The sequence below is a fragment of the Aulonocara stuartgranti genome, assembly GCF_965226115.1.
Source record: "Aulonocara stuartgranti genome assembly, chromosome: 23".
NCBI lineage: Eukaryota > Metazoa > Chordata > Actinopteri > Cichliformes > Cichlidae > Aulonocara > Aulonocara stuartgranti.
In genome coordinates, this window is record NC_138958.1 from 9,332,790 (window position 1) to 9,343,433 (window position 10,644).

The following is a 10,644-nucleotide window of genomic DNA, read 5'->3' on the forward strand; positions in this document are numbered from 1 at the left end:
TCTCCTCCTGTCGGAACCTCTGTGCCTCTACATGTCATGTTCAGTTCACCCCGCCCTGTCTCGTTATGATTATCAGTGTCACCTGTGTTCCCCGTGTGTGCCCACTTTCCTCGTTTACCCTCTGTGTATTTCTGTCTGAGTCTCCCTCTGTTCGGCGTCGTGTTCTCCCTCATGCTGTGTGTGATTCCCCCGTGTTTCCTGGTGAGCTTTACGTTAGTTTTTCCCAGTTTAGTTTTGTATCTCCCATTGTCTTTTGTCAGCAATAAAGCTGCTTTTTGAGTTCATCCCCGTGTGTGTGAGTTTTGCATTTTGGGTCCTCCTCCTGCCTGCCACACAGCCGAGCCATGACACAGACTGTGTGCAAAACATTGTATGTGCGTCATGCCTGCAAGTCTAGCCGCGAGAACCATGTTTGGTGCATTATCGGTAACAACAACAAGGTCCTTTGCGTTCAATCCCCATTCAGCCACAGCGTCAGTTAGTAACGCTGCAATGTGCTCACCTGTGTGACTGTCATGCATGGCTCGGGTTTGTAGTACATGAGACTGAAGGTTCCACTGGTCTGTTATGTGATGTGCTGTAACAGTTACGTACGATTCAGTGGCTCTCGAAGTCCAAGCGTCGCATGTCAGAGCAACTGTCTCAGCCGAGTTGAGAGAGTCCAGCACTGTCGCTTTGACTTCTTGGTACAACTTTGGCAGAGCGATGTCCGTGATGTGTTGTCGAGAAGGAACGGTGTAACGGGGCTCCAGCGTTTTAATCATATTACGAAATCCTTTATTCTCCACAACACTCAGGGGGCGCATGTCTTTGCAAATAAAAACAAGTACTGACTGCGTTATTTTTGTTGCACGAGTTGAAGTTGCTGGTAGTTTCGAAAAGTTAACTTCTTCAATTGTCCGTTGAGAGGAATCACCTCGTTTTGTTTTAAAATTAGCATTTGACGCTACGTCGCTATGGTGTCTAGACACGTGTGTTCGTAAATTTGTTGTGTTACCGGAATATTTGACTCTGGCGGTGCAGATTTTACAGACTGCATAGCTCTTGTCATAGTCTTTACTGCCTTCTTTTGTCCTAAATCCAAAATAAGTCCACACATCAGCTTTGAAAGCTGCGGGGGCCGGCTGTATCCTCTCCTCTTCAGTCATCAGTTAGCTAGCATCACACACGTCCACTGACTGTTCTACTTCGTTCTTTTGGCAAACTAGACGCTTCTACAGTTATCGCGAGACCTCGTTTTTACGTCATAGTAAAGGCGGTGAAAACTGCAAACCAGTGGCCGGAGTTTGAATTCCAACATACAAAAGAAATAAACAGTAAATGCATGTCATTTTTCAATTAAAAAAATCGATAACAGTGATTTTAAATATCGATTCAGTATCATTGCGCGAAATATCGCGATATTTCGTTGTATCGATATTTTCTTACATCCCTACAAAACAGGTACATACGGTGGCCCCTAGAGACAAAACACGTACAAACTCCAAAACACTTGCAAAATCCAAAACACTTACAAACTCCAAAACACATGCAAGCTCCAAAACACTTACAAAATCCAAAACACATGCAAAATCCAAAACACGTACAAAATACAAAACACATGCAAAATCCAAAACACGTACAAAATACAAAACACGTGCAAACTCCAAAACACGTGCAAACTCCAAAGCACTTACAAAATACAAAACACGTGCAAACTCCAAAACACGTACAAAATACAAAACACATGCAAAATACAAAACACGTACAAAATACAAAACACGTGCAAACTCCAAAACACGTACAAAATCCAAAACACGTGCAAAATACAAAACACGTACAAAATCCAAAACACGTGCAAAATCCAAAACGTGCAAAAACCAAAACGCGTGCAAAATCCAAAACACGTACAAAATCCAAAATACATACAAAATCCAAAACACATGCAAAATCCAAAACACGTACAAACTCCAAAACACATACAAAATCCAAAACACGTACAAACTCCAAAACACATGCAAAATCCAAAACACGTACAAAATACAAAACACGTGCAAAATACAAAACACGTACAAAATACAAAACACGTGCAAACCCCAAAACACGCGCAAACTCCAAAACACATGCAAATTCCAAAACACGACGGAAGTGCTCCAGGACGCTAGGGGCAGTGTTGAGCTTTTGTTACCTAGTAACTACACAAGCCAGGAAGTACCAATGACCGGATTTGGGGTCTGCAGCCTTAAAGGCCGCATTTTAAGGCCGATTATGTCACAGCGACACGACGAAGACTGTCCCAATTCAAAGGCTGCTCGAAATGCGGCCCTCAAATGCGTCCTTAATTTCCCTGAATTTTAAGGATGGGTCGGTGTAGCCTTCATGGCCCAACATATCCCAGACTTCATAGCACGGCGGTGGTGTGGATAATTTTGCCGAAAAAAAATGGCGGAAGCGGAGCGGACGAAGAGTAAACTTTCAGAAGTAAGTACTGAATATTATGTCACTTATTTATGCGCAAATGTTTTTATAATGAAGAACATTAAAACATTACTGTTGGCAACATGTCGGGAAAGTTATGTGACATTAGCGACGTTTGTACTAACTTGGTTTTAAAGCCTTTACTTCAAAATATTCGCCGTTCAATAGCTGACTTTAATCTTACAGAGAATGTGATGATTTTATGCGTAATTAAAGTCAGTCATGTCAGTCAGCTGACGGTTCACTCGTTAAGCTGAAAGAAAGATGCTTTAATCACAGGAGTCACACATGTGTCCACTGTACCATCTGGGAACTCTTCTTGTTTAGCACTCGTAATGACACAAACACTAAATCCTCCTTCTCTGGTGCTGTTCTGTAGCAGTGTGTACACCTGAGACTGTCACCTGTCTGTCTGTCCTGCACTCTCTCTCTGTTTCTTTCTCTCTGATTGTGGAATAAAAGTATGAACATGTATTTATAAGTCACACTTGTGTTTGAATCCTGCAGCTTATCACACATTTGATTTCTATGTGTGACACGTGCAAGTGTCCAGAGTGAGGACAGACTGAGGGACCCACTGCTGCACATCATCTGTGAGGCTTTGCACCCCTGATGATCCACCAGGACAATCTCAGCAGTATGTGAGGAAGAGGAGGAGGAAGAGCCAGCAGCAGCTGACAGATGGAGAGAATAGACAGACTGTTCCCTGTTTGTGAAGGACTGCTAGAAAAGTTTAAAATAACTAATTGTCTGTCCTGAATCAGTCTTATTAGGTAATGTTCAAATAATTTTTTATCATTCCCGTGTTTTCAGTGTGGGAGAAAGTACTCAGGGCATTCAGGTTACACACTATGAAAGGCAGCAACAAGTTTAATGTTCAGAAACCTAAAGTATGTATCAGCAGCAGAATGGAGCTAAAAATAAATGTTTGTTTCAGTTCTATGAAGCTTTGAGTATTTTGGATTAGTAGCACTGTGTGTTTGTTGCATCATATTGCTGTAATTGTTTATATGCTTTATATATTCTGAGGTAAGTTGATCTATAGTGTTACATCATATTCTATAAGGATGTTATGTGTTTGTATACTTTCTGCCCAGTTTGACCCATTTAGCAGAAGTCAGCCTGTTTAAGGCTCTGATATATATTCTGTATGACTTAAAGCAGTTATGACATGGTCTGATTTTCTCACCCAATAAAGGAATATTTAATACATCAGTCTACTCTTCATTTTATCAGAAACGGTTATCACAGCTTGTACATTTTCTTTTTACACATGTATGTAAGCATTGAGCCAAATTTAGTAATGCCAACATACTGAAGGAACAACATTTGTCTCTTATATATGATACACCTATATATGCACTGTCAATATACATTTTGAACCAGCTGCAGATGTCAGAGTAACAACTGACTGACCCCCACATAAAGTGCGTTACAGTAGTCTACAGGGGAAGAAATAAAAGCATGGATCCCGGTTTCAAAGTGCTGCCTAGAAGGAAAAGATTTCACTCTTGCCAGTCGCCTTAAATGATAAAAATGGACTGGTCCAACTTAAAACCAAGGGCAGTAACAACAGGTTTAAAATAAACCTCCAGGGGTTACAAATGAAAAGAAGAGGACTCACAGGGGCCACTGGGTCCAAACACCAACAAATCTGTTTTCTTTTCATTCAAATTTAAAAAGTTTAGAGCCAACCAAGCTTTAATGTCATCTAGGTATGTCAAGAGAGGTTTTATTCAGATGCCATCCTTCGGCTTCAGTGGCAAATAAATTTGGCAGTCATTCCTATATACTTGTCTTTGAGTGAAGATTTAAGGTGGTAAGACATGTAAATAACTGCAACTTGAATCTGTACTGAAGCTCAGTATTTGACACAGAGTTCATGTTCACTGCTGTAATAGCTAATAATGACTAATATAATAACCATAATATTGGCCATATTATATTTACATTACCAAAGTGATATGACTTTAGTGTTATGAACAACATTAGCTAATTGTTATTTACTAGCTAATCTTAAATGACTGTTCAGTACAGAAATGAAGCCCAAAAATCATGTTTTACTGTCCTGTGGTCTCAGCCTCAGATACTTATCAAATCACACAAAGCTCTTGTAGAAACAAACAAACAAATGAAAAAAATATGTTCTCCTTCATTTCTGTCAAAAAAGTTGTATGACACGTTTCCAGCTGTTAGTATCATGGTTGCTAGGCTACGGTGGCCCCTAGAGACCAAGCATGTACAAACTTCAAATCACGTACGAACCCTGAAGCATGTACAAACCCTGAAGCACGTACAAACTCAAAAACACGTAAAAACACGTAAAAACTCCAAAACACGTAAAAACATGTACAAACTCCAAAACACGTAAAAACTCAGAAGCACATAAAAACTCAAAACACGTACAAAAGACAACAGAAGTGCTCCAGGATGCTGGGTGCAGTGTTGAGCTTTTGTTACCTAGTGGCTACACAAGCCAGCAAGTACCAACGACCGGATTTGGTGTGTGGTAGTAACAGGTAAATGAACTTTTTTAAAATTTTATTTGACTCTATATGAATGCTTGTGTATAAATACACAAACAATACACATATGCTTTCATGCTTTCAATGGTGTAATTTAAGTGATCTAGGTAGCTCTGTTTTGGAAGTTCAGAGCTACATAGATCACCTATGCTAGAAATGCTAGAAATGAGTTTTGGAGTTTGTATGTGCTTTTTGGAGTTTGTACGTGTTTTGTCTCTAGGGGCCACCGCATATATTTATATATAAACATATATGAATAAAACCACTTTTTTTTACATTAGTAATTCCTTTTGTGCATAATTTTATATTATTAATAATAAATTAATTAAAGCAACAAAACAACCTGAAGAGCCGGTTCGGAGCCGAAAGAGCCGGCTCTTTTTAGAGAACCGGCTCTTTCGGTTCGGCTCACTAAAAAGAGCCGGAAATCCCATCACTAATAAGCAGCGTTTCTGTGGCCAAAGAGCTTGAGTTTTGTCTTGTATGACCAAAGGATGTGCTTGCAGTATTCATAATCTTTCTCTAGATTGTCCTTAGCACACTTCAGAGTGGCTTGAAGTGGATTTCTCCAGTCCTCACAGTTCTTCCTGTGCAGGGTCATTGTCTTATTTGAGGCTACAATTCCTGACTTAACTAATTAACTTGTGAGTGTCTTGGCAGTCGTTGTGGGATCTTTAGACACATGTCTCACTACTTTCATTTCTACAGTCTTAGAAATCTTTTGTCTCCTATCTCTGCCAGGCTTCACATGCAGAGTTTCATAAACAACAACAGTAATTTATATCTTTATAATTCAAACAAATTGTCTAAATGTAAAAATAGTTTTTATTGTAATGTTGGCACTTCATCCCGACATGGGGTAGAGCAATTTAACTCAAAAACATTGAATAATTAATTTCTTTATTGCATTTTTCACACTTTACAAAGCCATCTAATGGGCCGAACTGGAGCCCCCGGTGGGCTGGTTCTGTCCCCCGGGCTGCATGTTTGACGCCTCTGTTTTAACTTTTATGTAAAATACTTTTTAGTCCTGAGCTGAAGTTCTGATGCTTCTGTAGTTTTATGACACTGGGATGATATTATCCTATCTTTTCTTGAGGCAAAGGCAAACTGATGGAGCCATCACTGAGTCATATAAAAGAAAAAAGGGAGATGGAGGACATATCTCCAGAGGTGCTGCTTTAACCATTTATTATAAGATGTACATTTGAAATGGACCTCTGACTCGTGATAACCTTCTCTGCAAACATAGAACTACTTGAGGGAGAGAAGAGCAAGCGAGACACAGCCAGACAATAAACATGTGATTTATTTTTATCTTTTGGAGGACACTGTATATCGAGCAAGAGGGAGAGATGAAGGCGAGGGAGAAAAAAGGCAATAAAGAAAAGAGATTTATTCAGAGGTGGCGCTCCTCTGTCACATGCAATCCCACGGGAGCTGGTAGAAGCCCGCAGGTCATATTTCCTCGCCGTAAGGAGGCTGCACTCCGCCCCTCCACCTCCTCCCAGACAATAGCCCCTGCCCCTCCTTTTCAGCTTGACCCCTGTGCATTACCACACACTCGCATTCAGAGACATTAAATGATGTTATTCGGAAAGACAACGGGAATGATTTGTACACGTGGAAAGGCAATAATCCTTCATAATGACTGCACCTGAGGGCAGAAAAAAACCCCCATCACTGCACACACACATGCAGAGCTGCACACGATGAAGGGGACAGCTGTGCTTATACTTACTGCTTACTGCTTATAAATGGAAACGAGGAAAGCAGCAGAGGACATGACAAGACATATGTCCCAATTTCCACGAAAGGATGGGCCTTGACAGAAATATTGCTCTCTCTTGTACAGTCCATTACTGTAAATAGATGTGCGAGACACAAAGTATTGAAATACAGCCAATACCAGAGAGGAAAGCCTTTTTTTTTATTAGCAAGCACAGATTATAGAGCTATTATATGTAGTGTTGCTCACCAGTTGACATTTCACTGTCTTAATTGAAAGCAGCCCAAACACTTTAAGCCTAATGTGCTCCTAAAATCAGGACTCTCACATCCAGTGATCTTCATTTGTATTACTTTGATGAGGCTTTCAAACTTACTAACTCAGCCTGAGGCAACCTGCTTTCAAATTAGATTAGGCATCGTAAACTCAATGTCAACGAACGCTGCATGGTAATGCTTGAGCGCATACGTTTCTCTGTGGGGTGATTTTTCCTCTTTTCATGCTTGGATCAAGGAGGCCCTATGGAAAATTCCGAGAAGAATTAAATTCATTACATCCTCACTATAATGTCAGGGGCTTTGCGTGGGAGGGACTGAAACTATTTAGCTCATTTATTTAACTCTGTTCATGTTTTTATCCAGTTTGGGGTGGTGGGGAGACGGGAGAGGCAGGGAACACCTTGGATAGGTCACGAGTCTATCACAGGGCTAACTCAGAAAGACAGACCGTCACCTACGGACAATTAAGAATCACCAGTTACCTTAACATGGACATATTTTGGAGTATGAGAGGAAGCTGAAGAGAACCCACGTAGACACAGGGAGAACATGCAAATTCCACAGAGAAAACCCCAGCAAGCCAGTGGCTTCATGCTGTGATGACAGTGTTGGCTGTTACCACTGTGCCACCCACCAATTCAGGTTAAACATGACTAAATGTGACCTTACGGTGACACTGAAGGTATTGATATTTGTAAGAGTGCCTTGGAGTTGATATTATCGTGAAATTACAAATACAAAAGGCCTCAAACAGAACCTCATTTAGACAAACAAAACCCTCTGAAAACACAATAAAAATGCAATAAGGTTTCAGAAAACACAATTTTATTATGTTTCCTTGCTGTTGTTCCACTTTCTCTGTTTTGATGAGGTTTTTGTAACATTGTGTTTTTCTGTTATGTTTCAGTTGTTTTCTGTGTTTTGGGTAGTTTTGTGGTGTTTTCTGTTATGTTGTATTTCCTGAAATGTGTTTTTTTTTCTTCTGTGGGTGGCCCAGTGGTGTGGTCAGTACTGTCGCCTCATAGCAAGAAAGTTGTGGGTTTGAACCCACCAGCTGGCTGGGGCCCTTCTGAGTGGAGTTTTCCTTGGATTCTCTCTAGGTTCTCTGGCTCTCTCCCACTGTGCAAAGACATGCACTTAGTAGGGTTAGGTTAACTGGTAACTCTAAATTGTCCGTAAGTGCGAAAGGTTGTCTGTCTCTCTGTGTTAGCCCTACATCAGCTTGGTGACTTGTCTAGCTTGTACCCCGCCTTTCGCTCCACGGTGGCTGGGATAAGGTCTAGCACCTCTGCGACCCTGTTAAGGATAAGTGGAAGAGAATCGATGGATGGTTCATTTTAGGTTAACTGGTTCTAAATTGTCTGTAGGTGTGAATCTGAACGTGAATGATTGTCTGTCTTTGGATTCGCCCTATGGCGAGCTATGACCTGTCCAGGGTGTACCAGCCTTTTGCACTTTAACAGCTTAGATGGCTCCCACACCCGCCGTCCCTGCAACCCCAAATTCAATTTTGCATTAAAGAAATTGGATGTTGCATTTTGGCATCACTGGGCCACCATACATTTTACTGCAGCTGTGATACTTAACAGACCTCATAACCACAAACCTGAAGAGATAAAGGCAAAACTTTAAAGTGACTTTCTGACAATTCTATGTTTGCAAGACCTAAAATTAGATTTGCTGTACCAAGACTCCACACTGAGCCTATAATGCGCTTATATCTAAAAGAAAGCCATAAGTGCTGTTTCAAAGTCCCTCATGCTCTGATTATACTGACAGTTGCTTGCCTTCATGTACTATATATGTCCCTCTTAACAAGTAAAAATGCTAATCACTACAGAGATAAAACAACCACCCATGCATAATACAAGCCACATGGTGGGAGTTAAAACAGAATAACTAAATCAGACATGGAACAACAAACAAGCACAATGACACCGAGCAGTATAAATAATGAATGACGTCATTTAAGGGCGTTAAGAGCTGCTCCTGTCGGGCCCTTGACTAAAGGTCTAAATATATTTAGAGGCTTAAACCCACATAAGTGCATGCATTTATGTGCAAAGACTCAAACTTCAGATTAATTTCAGTTAAAAAAAAAAAGCAAAATAAAAAAGGAATAAATGCATGTAAAGAGAATTTAATCCACTGGATATCTGTGTATTATTTGACATGAAATCCAATGTGTAACCCTCTTTGCACGCCTCAGCTTTGAAACATATGCAGGGCAATGACATATTGCAGTTTAAGTAGTGTCATATTTATGTTAGGGCTGGTGTCAGAAATCAGTGTTCAGTCCTTCATCACTGGCTAGGAAAGATTTAATTTATAAAAGCAACATCTTGTAGAGATGTGAAGATTCTCAGCTCATTCTCATCATTCTATCATTCTCAGTTTCTGGCCTAATCACCAGGCTGACTTTTACTTCAATACTAGTGGCACTAATCAAAATATAATTCATTGCTTTGTCCTGACGAGTTCAAACCTAAGATATGTTAACTACAGACAAATAAAAACATAGGGACCTAGAACTACTGGGGAAATCGTATGAGACCATTTTTTTCTTAATGAAAGGATGGCACTGTAGGTCAGCTACTCAAGTATACTCCAACCCATACTGTAGGACACATACCGAAGTCTCCTGTCATGGTAAATGAGATGTGGTCTTAGAACACTGCCTCGTGTTATATTATTCCACAGGGATCACGACTTCAAATAAATCTTGCTAGCTGACGGGAAGTGTTAGTTGTCCGTTGAAACAGGTTGTAGCTGAAAATAGCCTCGTGTCCTCACCAGTGGCACAGTCATCCAATAACCTGTGAAAAATAGAATGATTCTCTTTCCACAACCACATTTCTAATCTAAAGATGGTTTTAGGAAAAAATAAAGACACATTAAATTTAAAAAAATAATGTAAAATGTTGGGGGCTGTGAGTTACTTGTTGTACACCGATTTGTTTAAAACCTAAATGTACCAAGTCTCACAAAACATCCATGTACTGCACTGAAGAGAAACTAACTTAAATGAAGCCAGGGCCAGGCTGTACTTTCATATAATACCAATCATATAATACCAGGAGATGGTGCAGTGAGTCAGTCATTCTTATTAACAACTGTAACCTGGCAAAAGGCAAAGGCCTACCTGCACAACATAATTACAAAAACTGCCTTCAGGAATATTTTGAAAGCTTTTTACAGCAGTTTGAATTAATTAAAACTACTAACAAAATATAAAGAAACAAAAGCTATGATGTTACATCCAAGATGAGTATTTTGTAGCAGAGATAACAACTGAAGTTAAAATGAGGTCATGTAACATTTTATAACCATAATTAGCCAACTTAGTTTGTGGAAAGCATGAATTAAAAGTTGTCTTTTGGGGTAGCAATAGATAATTTCTAACAAAGAATCTAATCTATGTTGGTTGGGTGGAACCTTTTGCTAAAATGCTGCCACCTTGTGGTCAAAGATGTCACCAAATTTCGAAGAAGTCGTTTTTACCAGATTTCAAAAAATTATGTGTTAATTTGTTTGTTTAAAACAACCTAACTCAACCTTTAAAATAAAAAAATAAATTGTAAGGCAGTTAAATCACAAGCCTGATGTCTGCTGTCTAAACCCTTCTTTGTGGGAAGAAATAGAATAACTCTTCAAC